The sequence below is a fragment of the Canis aureus genome, chromosome 22 (assembly GCF_053574225.1).
Source record: "Canis aureus isolate CA01 chromosome 22, VMU_Caureus_v.1.0, whole genome shotgun sequence".
Lineage (NCBI taxonomy): Eukaryota > Metazoa > Chordata > Mammalia > Carnivora > Canidae > Canis > Canis aureus.
In genome coordinates, this window is record NC_135632.1 from 12,841,850 (window position 1) to 12,868,215 (window position 26,366).

At 37.7% G+C, this 26,366-nt stretch overlaps 1 long non-coding RNA gene across 12 annotated transcripts in view; it reads right to left on the bottom strand.

The window, feature by feature from the left end:
- Nucleotides 1-26,366, bottom strand: part of LOC144293764 (uncharacterized) — a 147,985-nt gene that overhangs the window by 98,667 nt on the left and 22,952 nt on the right. For 5 of the 12 annotated variants that reach the window (XR_013361032.1, XR_013361030.1, XR_013361027.1 and 2 more), the window contains exons 1-3: nt 10,214-10,652; nt 6,763-6,922; nt 4,822-4,930 (exon numbers count right to left, since the gene is read on the bottom strand). This is a non-coding gene — a long non-coding RNA (uncharacterized LOC144293764). Of the gene's footprint in view, nt 1-4,821; nt 4,931-6,762; nt 6,923-10,213; nt 10,655-22,592; nt 22,724-26,366 lie in introns of those variants that run through there. The other 7 variants (XR_013361024.1, XR_013361028.1, XR_013361035.1 and 4 more) reach the window with 6 other exon arrangements.

A 26,366-nucleotide genomic window follows, 5' to 3' on the forward strand; every position in this document is an offset into this window, starting at 1 on the left:
ATTATCATTATAACTAAAAAGTGAAGGCTAACAATTTTTAATCACAGTCAAACATTTTCATGCCATGCATGACTTTCACAAAAGAATAGACATATTAGTCCAATGGAATGAAGAAGATTAGAACAATACAGAACAGTATTTGTTAAGTGAAGAGGAAATGGCACTTGATGGGTTGCACAATGAAGGGGGAATGAGATGTCCTAAATAGAACCTTCCCTATCACCATAGCTCCTGCCACATCATTTCCGCCCCTATCACTGAAGGATGGTATTTGCTAAAGCCCAGTTGATCCAATGCAAACACGACAATGCTGCATAAGGACTGCTGAAGTTTTGTCACAGCCCTGATTACAGCAAAAGACTAGCATTATTGGAAAAATTCTGTAGTGGAAATAAATCAAAAATAAGCAAATAAAAGACTGGGGATCGATCTTGGAAGAAAAGATATAGGTTACTGGAAGGGCACTGAAGTGAATTTTCTGCACATCTCACCTCATCCATTCCTACCTGGCAAATCTTGCATTGTACCTCTTAGTAGAGTGAAGCTTGTCTTTCTTCACTGGAACCAGTAAGTAGCATGCTCTTTCAGATGGCCCAGTACTAGGAGAAGCTACTTTAAAAACCTATCAATTGAAAATGAGTACTTTTAACTTATTTTATATGCATTAATGAGCCTCCCATTTTATATAGTTACTAAAACCCTTGGTAATGTGCTAATATGAAATGTCAGCACAGGCACCAAAAATTTCCAACCAGGCTGCATTTACTATGTATTCCATAAAGCCTCATGGGATCATAAGGTTCAAGGAGATCTGAAAATACAGAATAATACTGTTGTATTCTGATATCCTAAGATATATTGCCTCTCATTCACTTTTGTGGTACTTTTAAAAATTAGCCTATAAAACTTTCATGGCAGTTTCAAGGCATTAAAGTGTAGGTAATGGAATAAAATGGCTTCCAGTGAAAAAAGCCACTGAGATTACGCCAGTGGCACAACTACAATTTAGAGCAAAGAACTGAGAATCAAAGAAAAATATTTGGGAAAACACTTTTTAAAGGTTGTTTTTGTTTTTTGTTTTTTTTTGTTTTTTTTTTTAAAAAAAGGTTGCTTTAACCATCTCATAAAGAGGATGTAGAATGGCAGGGATCAGACATTATGAATCAGGCTGTCCTGGTATGCAAATGCTGGTGAGTTTTCTCAGGCTGAGAATAGGAATCTCAACAGGAGATTCCTCTCATGTTTATAGTGGCACATTGGCTTAGTCAAGACCCAGCTTATGTGGTATAGGAGTTCCCACTCTCCAGAGTAAGGTGGCACAAAGAGTGGTAGATAGAAAGCTCATAACTAAAGGAGCTATGTGGTCAGTGCTAGAGCTGGGGCCAATGTGGTGTTGAGTGGAAGAGGAATAAACAGGCTGTGAGGGAGGAGTGTGGAGAGGAAAAAGAGAACAGAATGAAGCCATCTGGCTACCAACAGTGCTAGAAGAGAAAGAGTTCACTGCTTTGCTTGTAAACTCTCTCGACCCCCTACCTGAATAGTAACCACAGGAACCACAGCATCAAATGAAATGGTTTATTTGACAGGAAGTAGAATAAGCTAACCCCAGAGCCACCAAAGTCTGTGTAGCTCCCAGATCCTATCCAAAACCCATGTTTGTGGTATGTGTGTTGACTCGGGCAGCAAGTACCCATTTTGAAAGAGAAAGGTGGGGAGGCAGGTGAAAGGTCATGATGCACTAGCTTCAAAAGTTCTTCCAGACTTTCACTTTTCTCAAACATAGTTTCCTTTGATGACAGGAAGACACTCCAGTAGAGATTTCTCAGAGAAAAATCTTTGCTTTCTCAGAAGATTCCCACTGCCTTCGTTTTAAAGACTCACTCCAACTGGTTAAGGCAAGGACAGAATGCACATGAATTTGAGTGCCCAGTCTATCATATATTGTCAATTTACTTTGCTAATTAACCTCTTTAGTTCAGCTGCCTGGCTTTAAAACTAGGAGCAATAATATCAGCTCACACAGTCTTGCAAATCTCTCTTAGTAACAAATCTACATCATCAACTATCTCTTAAGCAACATTACTGGGAGGCTTCAGGCGGTCAAACTACACATTTTCCAAACAGATCATCTCTCCCCAAACCTACTGTCCTCTCTCATTAGCTGGTGCTACCACCATCTACCTACCAGGCCTCTGAGTCAGAAGATCAAGTCTTTCCGGATTTCTTATCACTCAGTTTAGACCTTCTGCTTGAAAAATTGACATTTTTCAAAACTACTCCCCTCCTATTCCTGTTGAGCCTATCTTCATTCAGACTCTCATCACTGGTCTGGGTGAATATAACACAATCACTTTCAAATTGACTGCCCTCATTCCAGTCTTGGATTCTCCATTCCTCCTGCCCAGAGAGACAATTTTATATCTTTTTATCCTCATTAGAGAGGAGGACTAGAAAGACATGGAGAGAGAAGCTGATAGAGGTGATCAGACATGGGGGCTGGGAGCAAAAAATTATTAAAATTGGCATGGAGACTTTTTCTCCTTCTAGTTTAAATTCATTATTTCATTCTAATGAATACCTCAAAATGAATGTCTTTAGAAATCAGGAAAAAAACAAAAGAAATGAAAAACTTTCTTCATCCTTTCCCAAATGTATAACACTTTATATGTTTGGAATCATCAATAAGAACAGAGAAGGCAAGCCTGGGTGGCTCAGTGGTTAGGCATCTGTCTTCAGCTTAGGGCATGATCCCAGGGTCCTGAGATCAAGTCCCACATCAGGCTCCCCGCAGGGAGTCTGCTTCTCCCTCTGCCCATGTCTCTGCCTTTCTCTGTGTCTCTCATGAATAAATAAATAAAATCTTAAAAAAAGAGAAAAGAAACAGAAGAACAGAGGAGTCATTCTTTTTTTTACTTGAGTTTTTAAACCCAAGTCGTGCATAACATTTTTCTCTATCTCACAGTTGTATGCTGGAAACATAGAAAACTTGAACAAACAACAAAAGCATTTTCTATTTTGCAGAGGTGGTGAAATGCAGTCTTGCTCTCTACATTTTGTCACCCAACTGGCTGACACAGTAATCTCATAAACAAGTATGTGACAACTCTGCTATGCATGTACTTGTCTCAGTAAACTAAGTTATGACCTCACTAAAACTACCTGCCTCTAAATGGAAGGCTCAGCTCTTACTGTTAAAGCACTAGAAATCTCCTGAGAATCTGTACCCTAGAATAAGGGCCAAGGACAGAGGCCTGATTTGGCCTAATTTGCCAAAAAGAAAATGACTAATAATAGGTGGTTTCTCGGTTCAGCAAGGAATGAGTAGATCCTGTACAGGTGGGTGTCTGAAATATTGCAGACCTGGTTCCTAAAATAGACTCACAAAACTTTGGAGCTAGAAAACACATCGGAAAAGCAATCTCGCTGTTTTAATAGAAGAGCATGCTGAAACTCAAAAAGCTGGAATAATCCTAGCTCAGCTAAGAGGGGGCAAATCCGAGCCTAGAACACTGGTCTCCTCATATACAATATACATTTGGTTAATCCACAAGTGGCAAATACTGAGAGGTCAACCCCTCATCTAAATCATGATGGGAGTTAAGAGACCTCAGCTTCCCAAATGTGAACCACTCTGGAGAGACTCCAATCATACTTTTTAACACGTAAAGATACTCCCAAGTGTACCTTATCTCTAACAAAATCCTGTGTCCAGCGTCAGAGGCAGAAATGCCACAGTTTACCAGTCCAAAACAGAAACATGATCATAAAACCAATACTCCTGAAGTTGTATCATCAGTACATTGGAAAAATAGTATTGCGTCTCCCATATGCCTCAACTTCAGATACCAGTTGTCCTCTGAGTCACAGATTCTTGACACGGAGTTGCTCACTCATTCAGCCATCCATTGACTCATTAAGGTGTCAACTGAGCCAGGCATCATGGTAGATACTAGAGCAAATCCGATACATATGTAGTCTCCACCTTTGGGGCCATTCACTGTAGCAAATCTTTTATGATTTGCCTGCTGCTGGTCCCCAAGTTCAACTCAAGGGTTTAAAAAATGCACTGATAAAACAAAAACTGGTCATATATGCAAAGACTAGAAAAACTAGCAAGTTACTTTTTTTCTGAAAAATGACACAAAGCATATGAAAATAAATTCCCCCTAAAAAACAACAGGCATATTTTCTTAATCACATGAATGTAAAAACTTCAGAAGAAAATTAAAGGAGAGTAAGTGCTTTAGGTCACAAAACACAGGATATTTAGCACAGGACAATGAGAAATTGAAGTGAAATACAAAACTGTAGGTTTCTGCTCTTCTCTAATTCCATCCCTGTCTTGTAAATGACTCGGCTACAGTGTTTCATATCTCTTGTTCCTTGCACATTTCATATTCTAATTTAAAAGACAATCTATTTCTCTGTGCTTTACTGTCTTACCATCTCATTTCTCAAATGTCTGAAATCCGGTCACCTTTTCATTGATACACTGATCCAGTAAAGTGACCAAATCCCCAAATCCTTGCTCAGTTCCTAATAGCTTCATGGTTTTTGCTAAAGGTTACACTTTTGAATGTGTCATTGTTCCTAAAATCCACTTTCTCTCAGCATTTTTCTCTTGTTAGCAGGTGGTCAATGCAGACCACCTGCTCTGAACATTTTATTCCTAATTACTCCATTATCTTAGGTTTATTTCATAAGATAGTTGAAATGTTTTTGGAAGAATAGGGGATATATATCCTAAATTCAAAAGGGAAGGTAAGAAGGGGGAGAACAGTTTTAATCATACTCATGAAGTAAAAGGCAAGTTGACATTACCCTTTGCTTGAAGTAAATGGCAATCTGGGTTGGGCACAGAACTGAGCTTCACATTTTCTGCCAGTTGAGACACAAAGGGAAACATGTTGAACAGCATTCTTTTCATTACCTGACAAACAAAGTACACACATTTGTCTCTGTAGTCTGTGCTACTTCCTGGAACAAAACTCAGGCAGGAATTTATGACATAAAACCCCATAGAAAACACACCGAGTAACACATCACTTCAATTATGTGATTATAAAATTACACGATTACAAGAATTCCACTCAGACCACACTTTGTAAAAACAACAAGCCTAAAGTTAAAGCAAAATTTTAAAAAAGTGCTTGGGAGGGAAGGCGAACAAAATACTCCAAAGCCTCCCATTCTCAGGATTAAATTAAGATATGAGATAATTTTAAAAACTGAAATAGTGGGGGCACCTGGGTGGCTCAGCACTTGAGCATCTGCTGAGTGCTCAGGGCCTGATGGGTCAAGGCATAATCCCAGGTCCGGGGATCAAGTCCCATATATCAGGCTTCCCATGAGGAGCCTACTTCTCCCTCTGCCTGTCTCTGCCTCTCTCTCTGTGCCTCTCATGAATAAATAAAATCTTAAAAAAAAAAAAAGACTGAAATATAGTGAACATATCTATTAGATTCTCTCAAATACCAGAGTCCTTAGGTAACACTAGCTGAGGTTATTGTCAGTTCATGATTTAACTCTCATGAAAACTGCAGTATAAATATTCTAGGTTGTCAGTTAATACAAAAACTGCCTGGCTTTAGTTATTACTTAAGACTTGTCATTTTTGTCAACAACCACATTTGTTCTCATCACAAACAAGTGGTCCTATGACAGTAGAAATACCAGCCCCAGAACGACTATTTTTCTTATAATTGGCATTGGACAGGTTCTCAGTAAAGACCCCATCATCTGGATCTTCTACTGTAAGGAAAGGAATTGCACTTTTTTTTTTTTAGCCTACATGATTTTTGTTTTCTTTTGAAATTAGTTATTCTCATCCGTGGAATAACCTCAGGGTATGCCTCTTAAAGAATATGTATGCCTCTTTTTTTTTTTTGAAGTATTTTATTTATTTATTCATGAGAAACACAGAAAGAGAGGCAGAGACATAGGCAGACAGAGAAGCAGGCTCCTCACAGAGAGCCTGATGCAGAACTTGATCCCAGGACCCCAGGATCACAGCCTGAGCCAAAGGCAGAACGCTCAACCACTGAGCCACCCACGTATCCCTGATTATGTATGCCTCTTAAATATTAAGAATAACACTACCCCAAAGATCCGATCATTCTAAGTGAGCTCAAAAAAGTTAACCTTAACCTAACTACCCAAACCCAACCTGTTAGATCAATTTTGATTAAATATTAGTAAGAGTGCAACTGATTTTCATTTATATTTAACTGATGCTGAGTTGTTCCTTTATGTAATAACCGTGAACAGTCTAAATCGTAAGGTCATTTCTGATTAAAGACAGTACAATGATCAATCTAGAGCAATGGGAAGTTTTTTGTCTGGTGTACTATATAGAACATGTACCTAGCTCTTCTACCGAAGTCCAAATGGAATGTTGGTTAAAAAGAAACACAAGAAATAGTATTGAGTTATATTACTGTCCACATTTTGCTCTAAGAGTATATCTGTTAGGTTTCCACTTCTGACCATAAATGTAGTAATCTGAATCAACTTGTCTTCCCACCAAAAACAATTAAAAAATTAGACAGTATATACAAAATAACTCTTTATAGATATTGGACCACATACAAGGCAGGACCTGTGATCCCTGAGAGAAAAACAAATGAGATGAGCCCTAAAGCCATTCCAGGTTTCTGCCTGGCAGCACTTTCTGGACGGCTGTGCAGGGAGAGAGATCCCATACAAAGCACAGTGGGGGCTCACCAGTTCACGGTAAATAGGAGTTCTAATATTTGTACTTACTATTTTACGCCAGCAGCTAAAATTTTAACTTATAATGAGATATAGTGGGACTTTAAATTCTTCAGATGATGCACTGTGGTAAAATAATTTGAACTTGGTAATAAGACTTTCAAATACAAGTAGGTTTAAAATTGGAAAATCGATTAGAGAAAACAGATCACTGGAAAAGAGTAAAGCAATTGATCAGTTCAACAGATATAGTTAAAGCATTTAAAAAAATTCTTCACTAAATCTTTTGTTCTAACTAGACATCAAGAATTTAGGAAGTGGAAATAGGAAGTGATTATGGAGCATGATAAAGAACATGTAAAACACTACTCAGTAGCACACCAAATAATGGAATCATTTCTTTACTCTCAATGTCACTGAAGACCAGAGATTTTCCAATTCAACGCAGCAATAAAACACAAGTGCAATTTCCTTTGTTCCTAATTATTCTAGGATTATTCTAGGATTATAAAAAGATCTCACAATCTGGAATCACTATGTTGTATACCTGAAACTAATGTAAACATTATGTGTTAACTATACTTCAATTAAAAACAAAAGTCTAACAATAAGGGGATGGCTTAAAAAATATATTATGTATATATAAAGTAACCATTATAACAATGTCTCTGAAGGGCACCTGAGTGGCTCAGTGTTTGATCATCTGCCTTTGGCTCAGGGCCTGGTCCAGGGTCTTGGGATCAAGTCCCGCATTGGGCTCCCAGCGAGGAGCCTGCTTCTCCCTCTGGCTATGTCTCTGCCTCTCTCTGTGTGTCTCTCATAAACAAATAAAATCTTTTAAAAAATAACAATGTTTTAATGGCTTCACAGTATTCAATTTTTTCTTATTAATTTGTGATAAGCATTTCCATAAAAAAACTGATGGAACAAAATATAGCAACTTTGATTATTTGAGTCATATAATATTATTTTAACCTACTAATTTTTCTAAATTAAGCAGGAATTATTTTTGTTAGGGTTATGTTTAAAGAAAAGATTTTAAAAACGCCACATATGTTTCTCTAAACATACAAAATATGTACAAGACTACACATCAAGCAGTTAATACTAGTTATCTTTTAAGATAGTGGCATTGTAAACATGTGGGCCAGGGACAAAGATTACTATATTATTCTATATGCTATAGGTACACATATTGTTTTAACTTAAAAAAAAATCCAATACTATAAATTCATTTGCAGAACTATCATAAATAAAATAAAAATTAAAAATGGCACATAGGGATAGATATTTGCCAAATATGATATATTGGTATTTTAAAAATATTAACAGCACAGATAACAATAGAAATGCTAACACACCACTAGAAAATGGCAATACTGAAATGAAAGCAATATTTTTTTTTCAAATTCTTTGCCTTGTTCATTATCCCTAAAACCATATAAAAACTGATCAACTGCATGTTTCAAAAAATGAGAAGTTCCAAAAAAGATACATGTTGAAATTAAGTTGAAAAGAACTGTACTATAAACTAGTGTGAAAAGCAAGAAACAAGTGTTGGTGAGGATGTGGGGAAAAAAGGAATCCTCATTCAATATTGGTGAGACTGCAAACTGGTACAGACACTATGGGAAACAGTATGGAGGTTCCTCAAAAATTAAAAACACAACTACTACAATCCACTAATTGCACTACCAGGTATTTACCCAAAGAATACAAAAACACTAATATAACATTATATGTTAACTATACTGGAATTAAAATAAGAAAACTTAAAAAAAAATAAGGTAAAGCAAGGTAATCAGTCTAGCCAGGGCAAAAATAAACAAAGGGCAAAAACCTAATGTAAAAAGATAAATTGGGATTTTTTTCCCAAAAATAATTTGACAATATACACATAGGCTATTAACATGTACTAATACTGACACCAGTAATTCCACTCAAAGGAATCTACCCAAAAGAAATAATAGATCTAAAGAAAAATGTTGTGTTGGGTCGCCTTGGTGGCTCAGTCAGTTAAGCATTTAAGTCATGATCCAGGGGTCCTGGGATAGAGTTCTGTGGCAGGCTCCCTGCTTCTCCCTCTCCCCTGCCTCTGCCATTCCCCTTGCTTGTGCTCACTAACAAATAAATATTTTTAAAATAAAGAAAAATGTATTTTTAAAATAATTATTATAGTACTATTATAAAAATAACCTAAAACCCAATAATAGAAAGAAAGCATACTAAGTATAATATATTCAAATTGTAACATTTTTACATAATATTACAGCCTACTGGTGGCTTAAGCTAATTTTCATTTTTAGTGTTAATCAGAAATCTTGACACCATAGAATGGCTTGCTTTAAGTCCTTTTTGGGCTTAGGGACCAGCTGGCTAAATTTCTGCTTTTTTTAGTCAAGGGCAATCATGTTTTGTTCCATGTCTCAGCCAAAAACTAACCACTGAAATCAGCCAATCTGAAAGAGAACTCCCCTTCCCTTCTAAGGTCAGGAGATACTGCAGTTATTAAGGAACTCCATTAGTGCTAGGGTTTCAACCTGTTCTCACCTTCCCTCAACTTTAGACTGAATCCCCAAACCTCCACAAAGCTATAAAGAAATGCTCACACTTGTGTATATGGGGGTGCTCCTAGATGCATGGCATGAACCTCTCAGTAAGCACTGCCAACCCCCCCCCCAAAAGAAACCCAAACAAAAACAAAAACAAACATATCTTTAAAATGCAAGTCTTTTTCAAACAAAAGTGATTTCAGCTCCTCTGGCATTTGGGTCTGCAATCTTGCAATGCCTCAGTCTTTCTACGCACGCCTCCTAGGGCTGCAGCATTCTCTGCAGGGGAGTAAAGACCATTCAAGAAGAGTCACTAGTGTATTAGTTTTGGACCATAGCCAATGTAAGATTTACACATTAGAATAAGATTCAATGCCATCAAAAAATGGTGGCATACACGGTTAGAAAAGCAGATGCCACATAGTCCTATTCACAAGAAGAAAAAAAAAAAATCAAGAAATCATTGTGCTGATGTAGCATCACGCCTAAACTGTATTTATCTAAAAATGTTTTGGGTTTTAAACTCCAGATAAACAAGGTTTTCAGAACTGGCAACTGGACCAACATTTTCTTCATCATGATTCATAGATTAAATGCTAAATTACTAAACAAAACCTACGCAAGTTTTATGGTAGTTTTCATTGCACGTGTACAACTGTGCAGTACTAATTAGAAATATGAGCTCCATGGGACACATTTTTCTAATATAAGAAGTCAGTAACCCTACAATTCAGTGATTCACTCATGCTATCTTGGTAGCCTCCAAAAAAATATATAATATCACACAAAGGATTTAATTATCTGGCATTTGAAAATATTACTGTTGATTATTATTCCCTCTATATGCAAAGTCCACTTTTGTCCAGCAAAATTTATACTATGTGTCTATCTTGGTTAGCACTGTTTTGGAGACTAGATGATGACATTGTCCTCATTCTTGAATTGCTCACCATCTTGTAGAAAGTAACTGTTTCCACTTTGATGTTGATATAAACATTTAATACCAAAATATCTTGAAGTATGGAGGTAACAAGAAGTGCTTAAGTTCAACCAGGTCATCTTTTTTCTCTGCTCTCTACTAAGTTAACATGTATACAGTTTTTGAAATTATTAGAACACGTGACAAAGTCTTTCTCTTTGCATAAAGGCTAGCAAAATGCCAAATCCATTAATAAAACCTGGATCACAAAAGAATTGTTTGATTTTTTTCTCCTTTTTTAAAATTTCAGGAGTAGGGAGTTGACTTACTCAGACTCCCTCCTTTCTAGCCTTATCTCATCTTTGCAAACTCCTCTCTTCCTTTATTTTAATGCATCTATTTCTCCTTGATCCCCATCTCCAACCCCATTCTCCACCTTGGTTACTGACTGTAACTAACAATTAGAATACTAATTGTTATGTCTGAAATACATAGTATTCTTGCATTTAACACTTAATTTACAGGAGTTAAACTGTACTATAAATTTCAACAGTTCTTTTTTTCCAACCCGACACTATATTTTTAGTTTATTTCTATTTTTTAAGATTTTATTTATTTATTCATGAGATACAGAGAGAGAGAAAGAGAGAGAGAGAGAGAGAGAGGCAGAGACACACAGGCAGAGGGAGAAGCAGGCTCCATGCAAGGAGCCCGACGTGGAACTCAATCCCGGGTCTCCAGGATCAGGTGCTGGGCTAAAGATGGTGCTAAACTGCTGAGCCACCCGGGCTGCCCATGTGCTGGGTCTAATTTACCCTCATATCTGATATAACCATAGCGAGTTCCATCATGTACATGTACATATACTACATTTTTGTTATCCACATCCCTAGTCCATCTACATTGCCTCCAATTTTTGCTCCTACAGGCAGTGCTGTAGTCAACATCTTCCTAGACGTCCCCTCATGGACTGGTGAAAACTCACCCTGGACAGATACATCCTGGAACAGGACTGCCAGGGTTGGGTATAAAATATACTAATTTTTCTAATTACTGCCATATTGCTCTTTAGAATAATGTCAACCATTTACTATCTTACCACTGGGACATAAAACATCCTATTTCAAAACAAACAAAAAAAGAAAATCCTATTTCTTCCCATTTTCTTAAACATCTGATATTATCTAACTTCTAATTTTCATGAATCTAATGGGATAAAGAAAAATACATGGTTATGACTTAATTTATCTGAAATGTGAGGCTAAAGTTGAACGTTTCTTTACATACTTAGTTATTTGGGTTTCCCTGTCAATAGTGCTCAAGTGTGAAGCTTGTCCATTAGTAGGGCTCCAGAATGAGTCTCACAGACATGCCTGCTAACACCTACCTCCTGCCTTTCACCTCTAGAGGGCAGCAGGAGGCCTCCTGTGTTCATGGCCCACCCTTCCCCTATCCCTTTCCATCTCTTAATGGGTCTATCCTAAATCTCATCTTTCCATATATTCTTCATCTTCTACTCTAATTCAGTCCTGAATGCCTTCAGAAGACACTACTTCCCATGCATCTCTCATGTGAAAGGCTTTTATTTCCCCCCAGCCCTTGAATCCCAATGTTTGGAGAAGGTATGGGTGTTTTCTTTGGCTCTTGTTCTGAGCCATTCTCTCCCTCCCTCCCCTAAAAATCTCCGTAACCCATGTTGTCACAGTGCATCACATACCACTGCTCATGGATGCTATCTTCTGCTTGTGTTTATTCTCCTCACTCCCAGAGACATTGGGCTTATTACCCTCTCCTCTGAAACTTCTAACATGTCTTTCCCCATTTCCCTCACAATGGGCCTCTCTACTTTAGCAAGAAAATGGAATGACTCAAAACTCTCTCATCCTTTTCCACATCTACCTAGCACATAGAAGCACATACTTACCTTCCCAAGAGTTTAGTGGATGAGCTCTTCAAGCTCATGTCAAAAGTTAGGGCTTTCAGCATGTACTAGACGCCACTTGTTCTCACCTGCTCAACATTGCTCTGGCAACTTTCTCTGTCACTTGTATTAGCAATCTTATCCACTTTACTGGGTTATTCCTGAGCACACACTCAAACTATTATTTCTCTGATGTTAGATTGTTCAAAGGAAGATAGGAAGAAGGGAGAGGGGGGAGGAAAAGAAAAGAGAAGAGCAAAAGAAATCTTCCTCTACATTGCTTTTCTTTTCAGCTATTCCCCTATTTCTGGTTACAGCAAAACTCCTTGAAAGAGTTGTCCATATGCAATCGAATGCATCTCCCTCCTATTCTTTCTTAACCCATGCAAGCAGACTTGTCCCACTACCACCCCAAGGCTTCTCTTGTTAAGGTCACAAGGACTTCTATGTTGCCAAATTTAATGGTCAATTTTTATCCCTTATCTTATTTGAACTATCAGCAACATTTTGCACAGTTACACACTTCTTCCTAAAACAATTTCCTTCAGTGGAATTCCAGGGCACTATTCTCCTGGTTTCTCACTTATCTCAATATTCTCTTTTAGTTTTTTTTAGCTGGGAATCTTTTCCTAACACCTCTGAATCACTATAGTTACTTAACCTCTCTGAGGGTTGCTTTGTCATCTATCTTGCATAGTTACCATGAAAATTCACTCAAACACTATGTCAAGAACCAAACGTTAAGCTTAGAACATAGACCTTCAATGATGATGACTAACCATTCATTGATCAATGAATGACCATTAACCATTAGCAGTAGCAAACAGGACATCATGGGACCATTAGAATTCCCAGGTAAGGAATAACAAAAAAGATGCCTACAGTAATTCCCAGTCAGCTTTCCCTAGGAGTGCATAAAAATAAAAGGTCACAACTTTAACCTTTAAAAGAAATACATGCCAATACAATAAAGACTGGTTTTATTTCTTGAAATGAGAAGTCCTCATTCTAACTCTTAAATATAATCAGGAAACCGAAATGAAAAATGTCACTTTAAATAGGAGCTTGTAAAAACACATTTTAGAAATATGGGATAACTTTTTTTTTTTAATTGTCAAAATAAAATTAAATAAATGCTAACAACAAAAACAAACTCACCATTATCCTAGTACATAAATACACAAGCCAAAAATTATTAAAGGCAATGATATACTGTTTTGTCTTGTTTTAAGCTTACAATGCCATTAAGAAATTTTAAGAGTTTGGATTAGGGAAAAATTATGTTACTAGGAAAATGTCATTAGTCCCAATGGGGCAGTGTGCTGCAGTTATAAACATCCCCAATGTCTTACAACACAGACTGTAGGGTCTTTTCCTCACCTCCATCACATGTTATCACACATGGGGCTCTGCCTCATGCTGCGTTTCCCCCTAAGACCTAGGCTGATAGAGTAGCCATTACCTGGAACATCATCTATCACTCTAATGGGAGAAAGATGTAGCAAGGAACATAGGGACTCTTAAAGATGTCCTCTAGAGTGACACACATCACTTTCTCCATATGTTAAAGGCTAAAGCAAATCACCTGACTACACATAACTATAATTGGGTACAGTCATGCAACCTTTCCCCGTGCTTCAAAGAGGAGAGAGAGCTTGAGATTTTAACAGCCCCAATAGCTGCCACTATTGAGTTCAATATTCAGAATTCAGGACCTAGATCTTTGATTCTTTGGATGGAAAGAGCCTCTTAACCCCCAACAGTCCCTAATAAAACAGGCAGGTAGGAACCTGCTCTAGAATTGCAAACCATATAATACTTTCAGAGTAGCAAATTTGAACTTAAACATGTAAAAGAAAAAGGTTCCTTTATGGTAGCAAGACTTGTTGATACAAGTACTAAACTAAGAATCAGTATTTCTGTCTAGGCTTTACAACTGCTATCTTCTGTGGCCTAAGGCAAGTTGTTTAATAACACCATCCTTCAAGAAAATAAGGAGACGTGATGACTGATTGACAGGAGAACATTTCTGAGTGGAGTAAGGAGGTGGTTGAGATTAATAGTGAAATCTTCCCATCAGATGGAAGCCTGAATTGCGTAGTGACTGACACTAAAGACGAAAAACACTGACATGCAAAGTGCTTCAAATCCTATGTGATGGGCTGTCTATATTGTAGAGTTATTATATATGAGCATGTCATATTCCCTTCTCTGTTTCACTCTGATGGAAAAAGGAAACCCACAAGCTCAAATCTGGATCCGAATTTTCCTGCAGTAAGAGAGGCATTATCAGAAACTAGCTACATAACATTATATTTATCACATATCCCAATGTGAATGTCTGCATTGCCTAGTGAAGAGTCCCAAGAGAAGGGAGAAATAATTTCTACAGTGACAAACTATTTCCTATGCAAAACTGCAAACAATGGCAGACTGGAAGCAGACATTGTTAGTAATAACTTGTGATGCTTTAAGTGATCACAAGTCAAACACTACCAAATCAAAATATTTGAACAATTATACATTTTTTTTAAACAAAGCATTTCAAAACACAGGCCTTATGCAGCATGACGCACTATAGATTTTAAGATTCATTTTTTTCCATTTTGTTTTTTTTTTCAAATCACATAATATATAAGTATTTTCTAAATGTAACAATTCGAAACTAGAAACATAAGGACACTCACATGATACTCAGATAGTGGTAAGCTCTAGTAAGTTTGATTAGCCTCATTTTATTTATATCATGCACACATACACACAACCCCTTTTCTAAGTTCTACATAAATCAGATGAAAGTCTATATATTATAGTTTACTTTCCCCTTAACAATATGACTTAAAGAGATCCATGTAAATACATATAGCTTTATCCTGTCTTTGAATTGGCTGCATATAGATATACATTATTTAACACTTCCATTGACAATTATGTGGGCCATTTCTGAATTTCTATTGTTAAAAATATGGTATAAGCTTTTAAAAATATAGAATTTTAGTAATGGACTTGCTGCATCAATGGTAGGTTTCTTTAAACTTTTTATAGATACTCTAAGATTGCCTTTCCAATAGTTTTCCCCATTTTAACTCTCTGTTCAGTGTATAAGAGAATTTGCTTGCTCTACAACCTCAATAGCTGTGCCAAGCTAATGTATGATAACAAAGTCTTTTTTTTTTTCCTGATTAGCAATATAGGTTAGCAGTTTCATTCCATTATTATACTATGGTGAACTGAAATTCATGTTTGGAGACATTTTTCAGTTGTGCAATTTGTATCTTCCTTACTAATTTGTAGAAACAGTTGAGCTATTCTAGATTAACAATCTGTTGTCTGTTAAATATGTTGTAAACATTTTTTCATTCTAACCCAATTTTTTAACTTTAGTGCATTTCGTTATGCAGAAGTCTAAACCTTCACATATCCAAATCTGATATTTAGGGAATCGGCCATCCCCAAATTAATCTGATTATTATCCTATTCTTTCTTCAAATCCTGTCCTTTAAAGCCAGGCTGACTGAGATATTATTTACAGGCAATAAAATTCATTTTATTTTTAGTCCACAAGTTTTGACAAATGCTTGAAATCATGATATAACTATTATCAAGATACAGAACAGTTTCATCTCCTAAAGAAATTTCCTCATGTCCCTTTTGTCAACCCTTGGCCCAATATCTAAACTCTGGCAACTACTAATGTTTTTTCTGTTCCTATAGTTTTATCCCTTGCATAAAGTCATATAAATGGAATTTTATACTCTATAGACTCGACTCTAGCATCTTTCACTTAGCATAATATACTTGAGAATCATTTCATGTAGTTGCAGGTGTCAGTACATGGTCCATGTGGACTGCTGAGTGATATTCTATTGTATGGATTTACCACATCTTATTTTAGCATTTACCAGTTGAAGGACATTTGGGTAGCCTTTGAATGATAACAAAACCACTAGGAATATTCACTACAAGATTTTTGGATCAACACAAGTTTTTATTTGTCCTAGATAAGTTCCAAGGGGTTAAATTATATGGTAAACTACGTGTAACTTTAAAAGAAATTCCTGGGGCACCTGGGTGGCTCAGTGGTTGAACGTCTGCCTTCGGCTCAGGGCATGGTCCCAGGATCAAGTTCTGCATTGAGCTCCCTTCAGGGACTCTGCTTCTCCCTTTGTCTGTGTCTCTGCCTCTTTCTCTGTGTCTCTCATGGATGGATGGATGGATGGATGGACGGACAGACGGATGGAATTCCTAAACTCTTTTCCAAAGGGACTGTACCGTGTTTGCATTCTCACCAGCAGCATGGGAAATTTCCAGTTTCTGTGCATCCTCCTCGGCATTTGGTATTATTGGGATTTTTAGTTATTTTGCTACTTCAGCCATTCCAGTAACTGTGTGGTGACAGAACAGTGTGGTCTTAAATCTGCATTTCCCCCTAAGTCTAATGATGTTTAGCATCTTTTTAGGTGTTTGCCATGCTTTTATTTTCTTGGGTTAAGTAACTGTTCAAATCTTGTGCCCATTTTTTGTGTGTGTGTGAAATTTTCTTACTGTGTTTTTAAAGTTATTTATATAGTTTAGATACAAGTTCTTTACCTGAGATGTACATTTTCTCCCAGTCTGTGGCTTGTCTTTGTACTCTGTAAACAACAGCTTTAAATCACCAGAGATTCTTAATTTTGATGAAGTCCTGATGATCAATTTGTTCTTTTAAGAGTTATACTTTTAGGGTCTTATCTAAGAAATCTTTGCCTAATCCAGGGTCATAAGGATTCTCTTACATTTTATTCTAGATGTTTTATAGTTTAGGTTTTATATTTAAGTCTATGATCTATTTTGAGTTATGAATGGCATGCTAGGACTGCCATAACAAATACCATAGACTGGGTAGCTTGAACAACAGGAATTTATGTTCTCACAGTTCTGGAAGCTAGAAGTCCAAAATTAAGACATCAAGCAGGTTTTGTTTCTTCTGAGACCTTGATCCTTACCTTGCAGATAGCCTTTCTTCTATGATCAGACTTCCCTGGTCTTTCTCTGTATCCTAATTTCTTTTTATAAGCACACCCATCAGATTGGATTAGGGCCTATCCTAAAGGCTTCGTTATAACTTAGTCACCTCTTCTAAGGCCCACTCTCCAGGAATAGTCGAATCCTGAATTTCTGGGTGTTAGGACTTCCAACATCTGATTTTGGGGTTGGGGGGTATGATACATTCAGTCCGGAAAATGAATCAAAATTCAGTTTTTGTATATGGATATCTAACTGTTCTAGCATCAGTTGGTGAAAAGACTATTCTTTCACTCTGATGATGAACCTGTTCTCCTTCTGTTCTACAAGTGAAATGGTTCTGACATCTGACTCCTTGGAGGGGTCCCTCTCTCAAATTCCTGGCTGGTTAGTTGCCCTGAAACCTCATTTGGGTCTCATTCCTGAATTTCTTTATGGGTTCAAGAAAAATGATGATTTTGTATATTTTTATATTTCTTGTTTGGATGAAATTCTCTATCCTTTCAAAATTCTATAACGTTATTTTAATTTTTCTATACTCATTTAATATGCTTTTAAGTCTCTCAGTAAAGATTCATATTTTTTCATAAAGTCCATAAATTTTATAAGGTTTATTTCTCAATATTTAGAATTTTGTTATTTTGCTGCTTTTAATAGTATCATTACTTTATTATGTTTTAAACTATTATCACCAGTATATAAAATAAATGATTTTGTAAACTGGCAAATTTACCAAAACTTTTAAAAATTAAATCCAAGGGTTAACCAGTTGATGCTCTTGAATTTTTGAGAAAAGATAGATTTTTGTTTTGAAGTTCCTAAAACTATTCTATAACCAGAGCAATATTTCCTGTGTGTTTGGACTGTAGTTTCATCTTATTTTTGTCCATAGATCTGATCTCATGTTCTCTTTCAGAAATTTGTAGCTTGTGTACGACACATTCTTGTTCTCTTATGCTTGTATACTTTTTCCCCCAAAAGTCCTTTTGTAATTTCATGACATATATTTGTTCTGTGTGGCAACTTGAACTCCACCCTTGCTTGCTCTCAGATTTCCCCTAACTTGATTCTGTTCCTGAGTAAACCTTGATGACAAATCAGGTGTATTTTGAAAACTGTACGTAAAACTTTCAGAGAATCAAATCATATTTTAAATCATATTTTAAATATAGTAAGTAAGCTTAATTTTAAATAGCTTCTTGCAAACTGGGTGATTAGTTGCCAAGTACAAACTCAAAATTACTTAAAAAATAAAATACTTATAGCATCCTTTTTATATCATTCGCATTAGGTTTTAAAACCAGAATAACTCTTAGCTCATTCATTGAGTCTGGGAGTCTCTTATTTTGTTCATTTCTAGAAAATTTTATCTAATATGGAAATTATACCACCTTGTAGGTTGTGAGTCTTTTCCAGGAAAATCTGCACTAGTGCCAATAATAGGAACAAATTTTAATCACTATTGCAAGTTTTTCCAATAGCATGGTCTATCCCAATGTTTTGGCTCTATTTGAGTTAATGTTAACAAAAAAAACTTATTCAATCTAGGTTTTCAAATTGCTTATATAAAGCTATTCATAGAATTCTTTTATCTTTTTAATTGCTTTAATTTCTGTGGTTATTTTTCGTTGCTCATGTTCTCTAATGTTCTATGAAACTTGTCAAGAGGATATCTTTTAATAATTATTTTTAAAACACTAGGTTCTGGTTTCTAACATCTTTTTGAAAGTTTTCTTTTTATCTTTTATATTTAGTAATTTCTACTTTCTTTGAGTTTATTTTGCTGTAATAACTTCTTGAGGTTAGCACATTTCATTCATTTTCATAATAAGTGTATTTAAGACTAAAATCTCTGTAGTTTCTTGTTGACGGCTTCTCACAGGTCTTATGCTTCCCTTGTCATTTATTTTCAAGTTATTATAGAACTGCTTTAGTGGGACCAAGACCTAGATCTCCTTCCAGTACTGATGCCACCACTGTGACCCCGGAGTCCTCACTGCACCTCACCTGGGCTACCTAGAGCTTCAGTTCACCCCAGACAGGAGCACCCCTTGCCAAAGTGGCATTTGCCTCCTTCTACCACCTTTACTGCTAGGTCTATTTTCCCTGACCCAAAAGAAAAGCTGCCTTTTGCTCCCAAATTGTCACAGAGATTCTATATATAACAATAGCTTGGTTTGTTTTTGTTTTACTCAAGTGCCACTTAACCCCTAGAACTCAAGTGTGTACACACGACCACTGGATCGGTGTTACACTCTATAATGCTTTAGAGTCACCCCTCGCATCTGATGCCAAGGCCTAGCTACATTTTAGACCAAGCCACTTCTCTTCCTTGCAGAAGGAGATTAAGACAGACCTCCCAAATTCCTGATGCAAAGAGAGCCCTGATTTCTACCCCATTCCCTGTCAGCGGTGGGTGCTCAAGGACTTCTCAATCCAAATGGATATACAGCTCAGATAAACCAAGATCTTCCCTATAAAATATAGACTACATTTAATCTCCTGGAAAATTAGCAAAGAAAATGTATAATAAGTAATAATCCTATTTGATAAGCATTCAGTAGAAATTTGCATAGAGCAGGGACCTGATGGAGCACAAAGCAGTGATTCATTTGTGAGGCTGGCTGATGTCATAAACCAGAAGAGGCAAGTAGGAGAAGTTTATGGGCAGTAGCAGTTCCCTCCGAGTAAATTATGGCTGTGTATTCATTCTGGGACATTTACTACTTTCTCCCATAAATACAATTAATGTGCTGAATTTATTTTCAAAGCACAAAGCAGAGTTATAACTTATCTTAAAGTTTTTCAGTAGAAAAAGCATATAAAACAACTTCAAAGGAAATTCTTTGGGACTGGCTTATTGAAGAATTTAGCCAACATCTTCATTTTCCTTTCGGAGACTGTAGCACACATAAGAATTTCCTTTCAGGATGTGGCACATTTTCAAAAGCAATAGACAGAAACTAGATGCTCAATTACTGCTTTCTCTTAACTTTATCATTCCTGCCTCTCTCCAAAAATCTGAATTTGATTTAAACATGGTGCTCTTACTTTTTGAAGGAACTTGTCATCATGAATAAAACGTGCTTACAAGTAACCAGAAGCCATCCAGATTTACTTAAATTAGTTTTCAATTATTTAAAAATACAGTTAAAAGGCAACATTCACAGATGTTTACCTGAAGCCCACAGGAATTTCCCATGTCCTTTTATAACTTTAGATATCCACCAATGTGCATAATTTCACACTAACTTTATATTCCATGGTCTTAAAAAAGATGAAGACACTGACTTTCATTGATTGAAAAGCTAAAAATACAGTGAAAGGAATTTTTTTTTTTTTTTTTTACAGATCCAATCTCCCTTTCCCAACACACACTCTCTTCGCTTTGTCTTTCCCACAATCTCAGTATTCATTCCATAGTGTTCCATCGAGAAGGGGAAACACTGTGCAGGTGGGGAATGGGTCCATCAGGCAGGCAATGGAGCATGTAGGCAGGCCACAGACCAAGTACTTAAGCATCCAGACAAAACCACATGGCCATAAATTACTGTCACTACTTTCCAAAAGTTCCCTGGATTGTACAGGATTGCCCATGCAATCATAATTACAAAGCAAGCTGTAGTAATCATTAAACAAACTCTGTGACTTCTGCAGTTTTAAGCAGAATGCTTGTTTTGCTATCTGATGCTCACGTACAATATAGAATTACAAGTGGGAGGTAATAGCTCACATTCGATCCTTATGACTCAGAGAATTATGCTCTCTCTGGACAATCACTCTTCTCACCAACAATGACACTCTGCATACTCATATTTCACCAAAGTGTTGAAACAAGCAAGCAGTAAAGATAGCTTTGAGGGCCATCTAACAAAACTCCTCAGGGAATTCAGCAAGAAATTCCCAAATTTGAGTTACCGTAGGATGAAGTTTTTTCACTTGGCACACCACTTACAGATGTTTTACTTTCTTGATCTTCATGAAGCAAAGTCAAATTTGGAAACTGGCATTAATGGATGCTTTATCATGTGGCAGGGTGCAAAGACTTCATCCATTATCTTCTTCTAGCATGCACAACAATCCTCCATATAAAATAGCTTAATTGCTTCCATTTTGCAGCAGAGGACACAGGCTCAGAGGAGTCAGTGATTTACCATTTGTTCATCACTGGTTCATGTTAGCACCACGACTGGACAAAAGAACAATCTGCTCGTGAAGGCAACACTACTTCCACTGCCCTGTGCTGATGCTAAAAAAGCTGGGAGAGCTTTTCTAAAGTAAATAAAATGCCACCCAACATGCTATCCAGCCTTTTTTTTTTTTTTTTTTTTAAGACTTCACTTTAAAGATGAGTCAGTTTACACAGATCCAATAAAACTACAACTGTTACCACAAACAAAAGCCAATCAATCCAACCGGCACCTGGAAGATCCCAGGTGAAGACGTTTACCACAGGCAGAGGCAAAACTGTGCTCTAAACATGATATTTACTTACACAGCTCTATTAAGTCCTAATTTGCAAAGCACTGTTAGGCCTTGGTGAGACAAAGATGAATAGGTCATGGCCTCTGCAGTCTTTGAGCTGAGAGGATAGTCAGGAAGATCATGAATACACAAAAGAACCAAGGCAGAGGAAAAACTACAATTAGTGTAGCTCTTATTTCTCAAGAAAGATAAAGGCCTGCCCTAACTTTGTTCCCAACCCACCCTCGCTCCTGTCCCTGCCCACCCCCCACATCCACCCCTGCCCCCTCGGCAGCAATTCCAAATTCACATGGTGGAGAAACCCAAGAAGTAGTGTCTTGCAAATCCCAGTTGGAAAAATAACTTTTGGTTTTCCTGAAATATAAATGTAGTCACTCTCAGCCCCTGCATAAGACCTTACTTGATGATGGGATTCATGGATGCTGGGCCAGCCTGCCCTTTCACCAGCACTATGTGCTTCCACTCCTGCAATACTGGACCTTGTGCAGTTTTTGGAGCACATCTACAGACTGCTCTCTCTACCTGCATGCCCTCCTAGATGCTTCTTGTCCTAATGTTTAAAAATTCAGCTCAGGCATCTCCAGTTTTAGCAAGACTCTTCTAATTCCACCAAGAGGGTATTAGTGCACCTGTGTGATTTCATTCCTGATTTTATTCAGAAAACACTGAGGATTCAGCAGTGAAAAAGACAGCTTCTTCCCTCAATGAGTTTAGATCACAAATAAATGGACAGGATAATCTCAGATATTGGTGAGCACTATGAGAAAAATAAAACATGAAGGCAAAACCGTAAGCTAATAACACAGGAGGCTATATGGGAGAGTGAGCAGATAGTGGTAGCCTGCTTTACCTGGAGCTCCACTCAGGGAACTGACAAATGAGCTGAGCTGTGAGCTACAAGAGACTTCCAAAAAAATGAGGATTGAGGTAGTTTCCAGGCAATAACAAAAACAAGTTTGAGTGCCATATCACAGCACTTCCCAAACAGCACTCTAATTACCTCCAAGCTGCAATCTGAATTTTCTGAGGGCAAGGTCCATGTCTTATTCAACTGTGCATCACCAGCATATACCTCAGGACCTGGCAAATGGACATGCAATAAATGCTGAATGAAAGACGACAAAAATATTCCCAGCCTTACAGAAAAAAGAAAAGAAAGAAAAGAAAAGAAAAGAAAAGAAAAGAAAAGAAAAGAAAAGAAAAGAAAAGAAAAGAAAAAAGAAAGAACATGGTGTCTTTATACACAGAACACTGAACAGCATAATGGACAAACAATACTCTGATTCTGCAAATCCAAGAGCGTGGTGTCCTGGAAGAGCAGGTACTCTAAATGGCTTTGGGTGTGCCAAGTTAGACACACTCATCCTACACTTATCCAATTGTGCCTACTGATGTGCACTGAGGGTTTGAAAACCTTCCAGAAGGGGAAAAAGCCTTCCACCAGAAAACTTTCTGGAAGGGAAAAAAGCAAGCCTTCCACAAACAGCACCAATGTTCAAACACATCAACTGGTCTAATGAGCCAGAAGGGGCTGAGCCCAAGCCAGACTATAGACAAGGACTATGAGAGCACTGAAAAAGAACTTGCTCAAAGGGCGAAAGAAATCCGGCTCTTAGTCTCCAGCCAAGGCAGGCATGTCCAGGGAAGTGGTGGTTCCTGGCCATGAAAACCTGTCTTCAGCCAACAACTCTAGAGACACTCCAGAGAAAGGGTCATACACATGAGCTAAAAGTACACTTACTGAACTTCACATTTTGTGACCAAAACGCCCCACGGTGGCAAACCCTAACAGCATAATTTAGAAGAATAAAACATTCTCTCTACATTTATGAGAGCTGACTAAACTGCTATAGTATTATAAAGATTGAGAACAGTATTGGGCACAATGACACCCTACGGGAACCCAAAGTAGCATAGTTGGTGAGAACTGAGCTCCAGAGCCACAGTGGTATTTCTGCCATGGAGACAGTGGCTGGGGGAATCTGGCTTTCTGGGTGCCCCAGTAAGCAAAAAAAAAAAAAAAAAAAAAAAAAAAAAAAAACAGGGATCCCTGGGTGGTGCAGCGGTTTGGCGCCTGCCTTTGGCCCAGGGTGCGGTCCTGGATATCCGGGATCGAGTCCCATGTCGGGCTCCCGGTGCATGGAGCCTGCTTCTCCCTCTGCCTGTGTCTCTGCCTCTCTCTCTCTCACTGTGTGCCTATCATAAATAAATAAAAGTTAAAAAAAAAATTAAAAAAAAAAACAAAAAAAACATTGGATTTGTAAAGATACATTAAGTGTCCTAAAAAACCCTAGAAATTCTTGGAGACAGGAAACTGTACAAAATATGTATTTAATATCCAAGTATGTGGATATTTGTGAAGGTTGAAGACAATGTTAAGTCACTGTTCTGTAAGGGAAGTTGTTGGAGGCAGATACAGTTTAATACAAGTTAATAATCTAGTTATTTCTAGACTGTAACAGACTAGTTATTTCTTGTGGTCTGGCTTACTATAGAGTTGAAATTTAAAGACTCTTCTGGTTCAAATGATTAGTACCTAAGCAAATATTTCTTAGATGATAAGCATGTAAAAACATACCTACCTAAATCATGGAATTTTTTCAAAATGTTTCCTTAGTTCTCCTCCTGCCTATAATACCCACCCCCCCATGATTCCAATATACTTCATCTCCCAAAGAGCTGAGATGGGATATGTGTCTCTTTTTGTAAAATCCCCCTAGATGATTATAATTATACCTTCTCCCTACCCAAGGCTATCTATCTTCTGAATTGAAAATGCCCTAATCGCTCTGTAATCAGCTGTCTCAGTCTAAGCTTCGACTAGAACCATATAGTAAGTCGGTGTTAGTACTACATGTAGGTTCCCGAAAGGTAGAAAAATTGACCATTATACTTCTGGCTGCAGGTAACAAAAAACAATGGAAAATACCTTATAGGGCAGCCTGGGTGGCTCAGCAGTTTAAGCGCTGCCTTCAGCCCAGGGCGTGATTCTGGAGTCCCGGGATTGAGTCCCACATCGGGCTCCCTACATGGAGCCTGTTTCTCCCTCTGCCTGCGTCTCTGCCTCTCTGCCTCTCTCTCTCTCTCTCTCTCTCTCTCTCTCTCATGGATAAATAAATAAAATCTTTTAAAAAATAAAAAAAGAAAATACCTTATAATCCAAGGGGTATATATTATTGCACACAAAAATAGATCTGAAGATAGGGTGGCTCTAGGGCAATATCAATAATAAAGGTTCCTTACCTTCTTCATCAATGCCATCCACAGCACATCAGCTTGTCCTCTTGGGCTGGGCACCCCATGGTCTCAAGATGGCTGTGATAGTTCCAGGTACCAATGGCAAACATAATACCGTCCAGAGTTAGAAACGGTGTTTCTTCCTGTAAACTTCCTTTGTAAAAATATAAGGCAAAGTTTTCAACAAACCTCAGCTACATTCGCCTATCTCATCGCCAGCATTTTATCAAGAGCACAGCACCAATCACTGGCAAGGGGCTAACCCTGTGACCAGCTCAACAAATCCTGACTGCTCCTTAGAATCAGGAGGAAGCCCACCTCCAGAGGTCAAGTTTTAATTAAATGGGGTGGGACCTGAACACTAAAGAGGTTTAAGTTCCCCCTAGGTGATCCTTATTTGTAGTTAAGGCTATATCAATCACGATTTACCCCAGCACTGATGCATGTAATGCCTCAAACACCTGCCCACACAGAGAACATAATTGAATAAAAGCAGGGTTGTGTTAAGAAAGAGGGAGAAGGAAATGGATACTAGGCAGACCACAAAATATACCACAGGTATTCTGAGTTGTTCCTTGAAAGAAGGTCCCTGAGAGAGCTGAGTGGTCGATCTGAATTCCAAAGGAAAAAACAAAACAACAATAACAAAAAACAACCTTCTTCATTCAAATTCATATTTTAAAAAACATGTCCCATAACTGAAAGATAAAACATTTTCAAATGACTACAGTCTCCTCTATGAAGCTCTCTTCCAAATACAAATGTTCTAACCTCCCCCTCCTAAACATAAACTTTGAAATAGAAATGTTTGCTACCTGCTTCTGGCAACCTTAGGGATGACCTTATGACTAGCATCCTGGTGACCTCTAGAGGGAGCTCCAGCTTGCTCTTGGCTCCCCTGTGAAGCCAGGGAAGGGCAGATGCTAAAAGGGATAGGCACTGAAGCAGGGGGAAGGATGTTGAACTTGGCGTGCTCACATTAAGAGTTTAAGCTCTAGGCCCAGTTGGAAGCAGTTTCTCTTCCTTTGCAAACCTCCTCAGAATTGTTTCTTGAAAACTGTCTTTTCCTGAAAAATTGGTGGGAAGAAGTCCAGGTCTAGAAAATGTGCACAATTTCTGGAGAGAAGGGACTTTGGGGCTCCATCATTGATTATACTTTCCTCCAGTCCACCTTCTCTTGACATTAAAAATGAGAAGCTGGCGTGAACTGAGATTTGGGTGAGGGTTTACAAAGAAATGGGCTGAAAATATTCTCCTCTTCCTCACTCTCTGGTTTTTAGTTGTGATACTGAGGCTGCCTTGAAGCTAATAAAGTCCTCATGGGAACCATGTAATTTAGGTCAGCTCATTAGAGCTAAAGATTGACACTGGTATTTGGAGCCAAAGCCACCATTCCCTACCTGGCCTGGTCACCTGGGCCAATTTCTTACTCAGGAATCACTTGTGGAATTAACCAAATTTTGGCATTAAGACAAGATAATGTCTGGGATCCCAGACAGAAACCAGCCCTTTTGAGTCTTCATCTCAACACAGCACA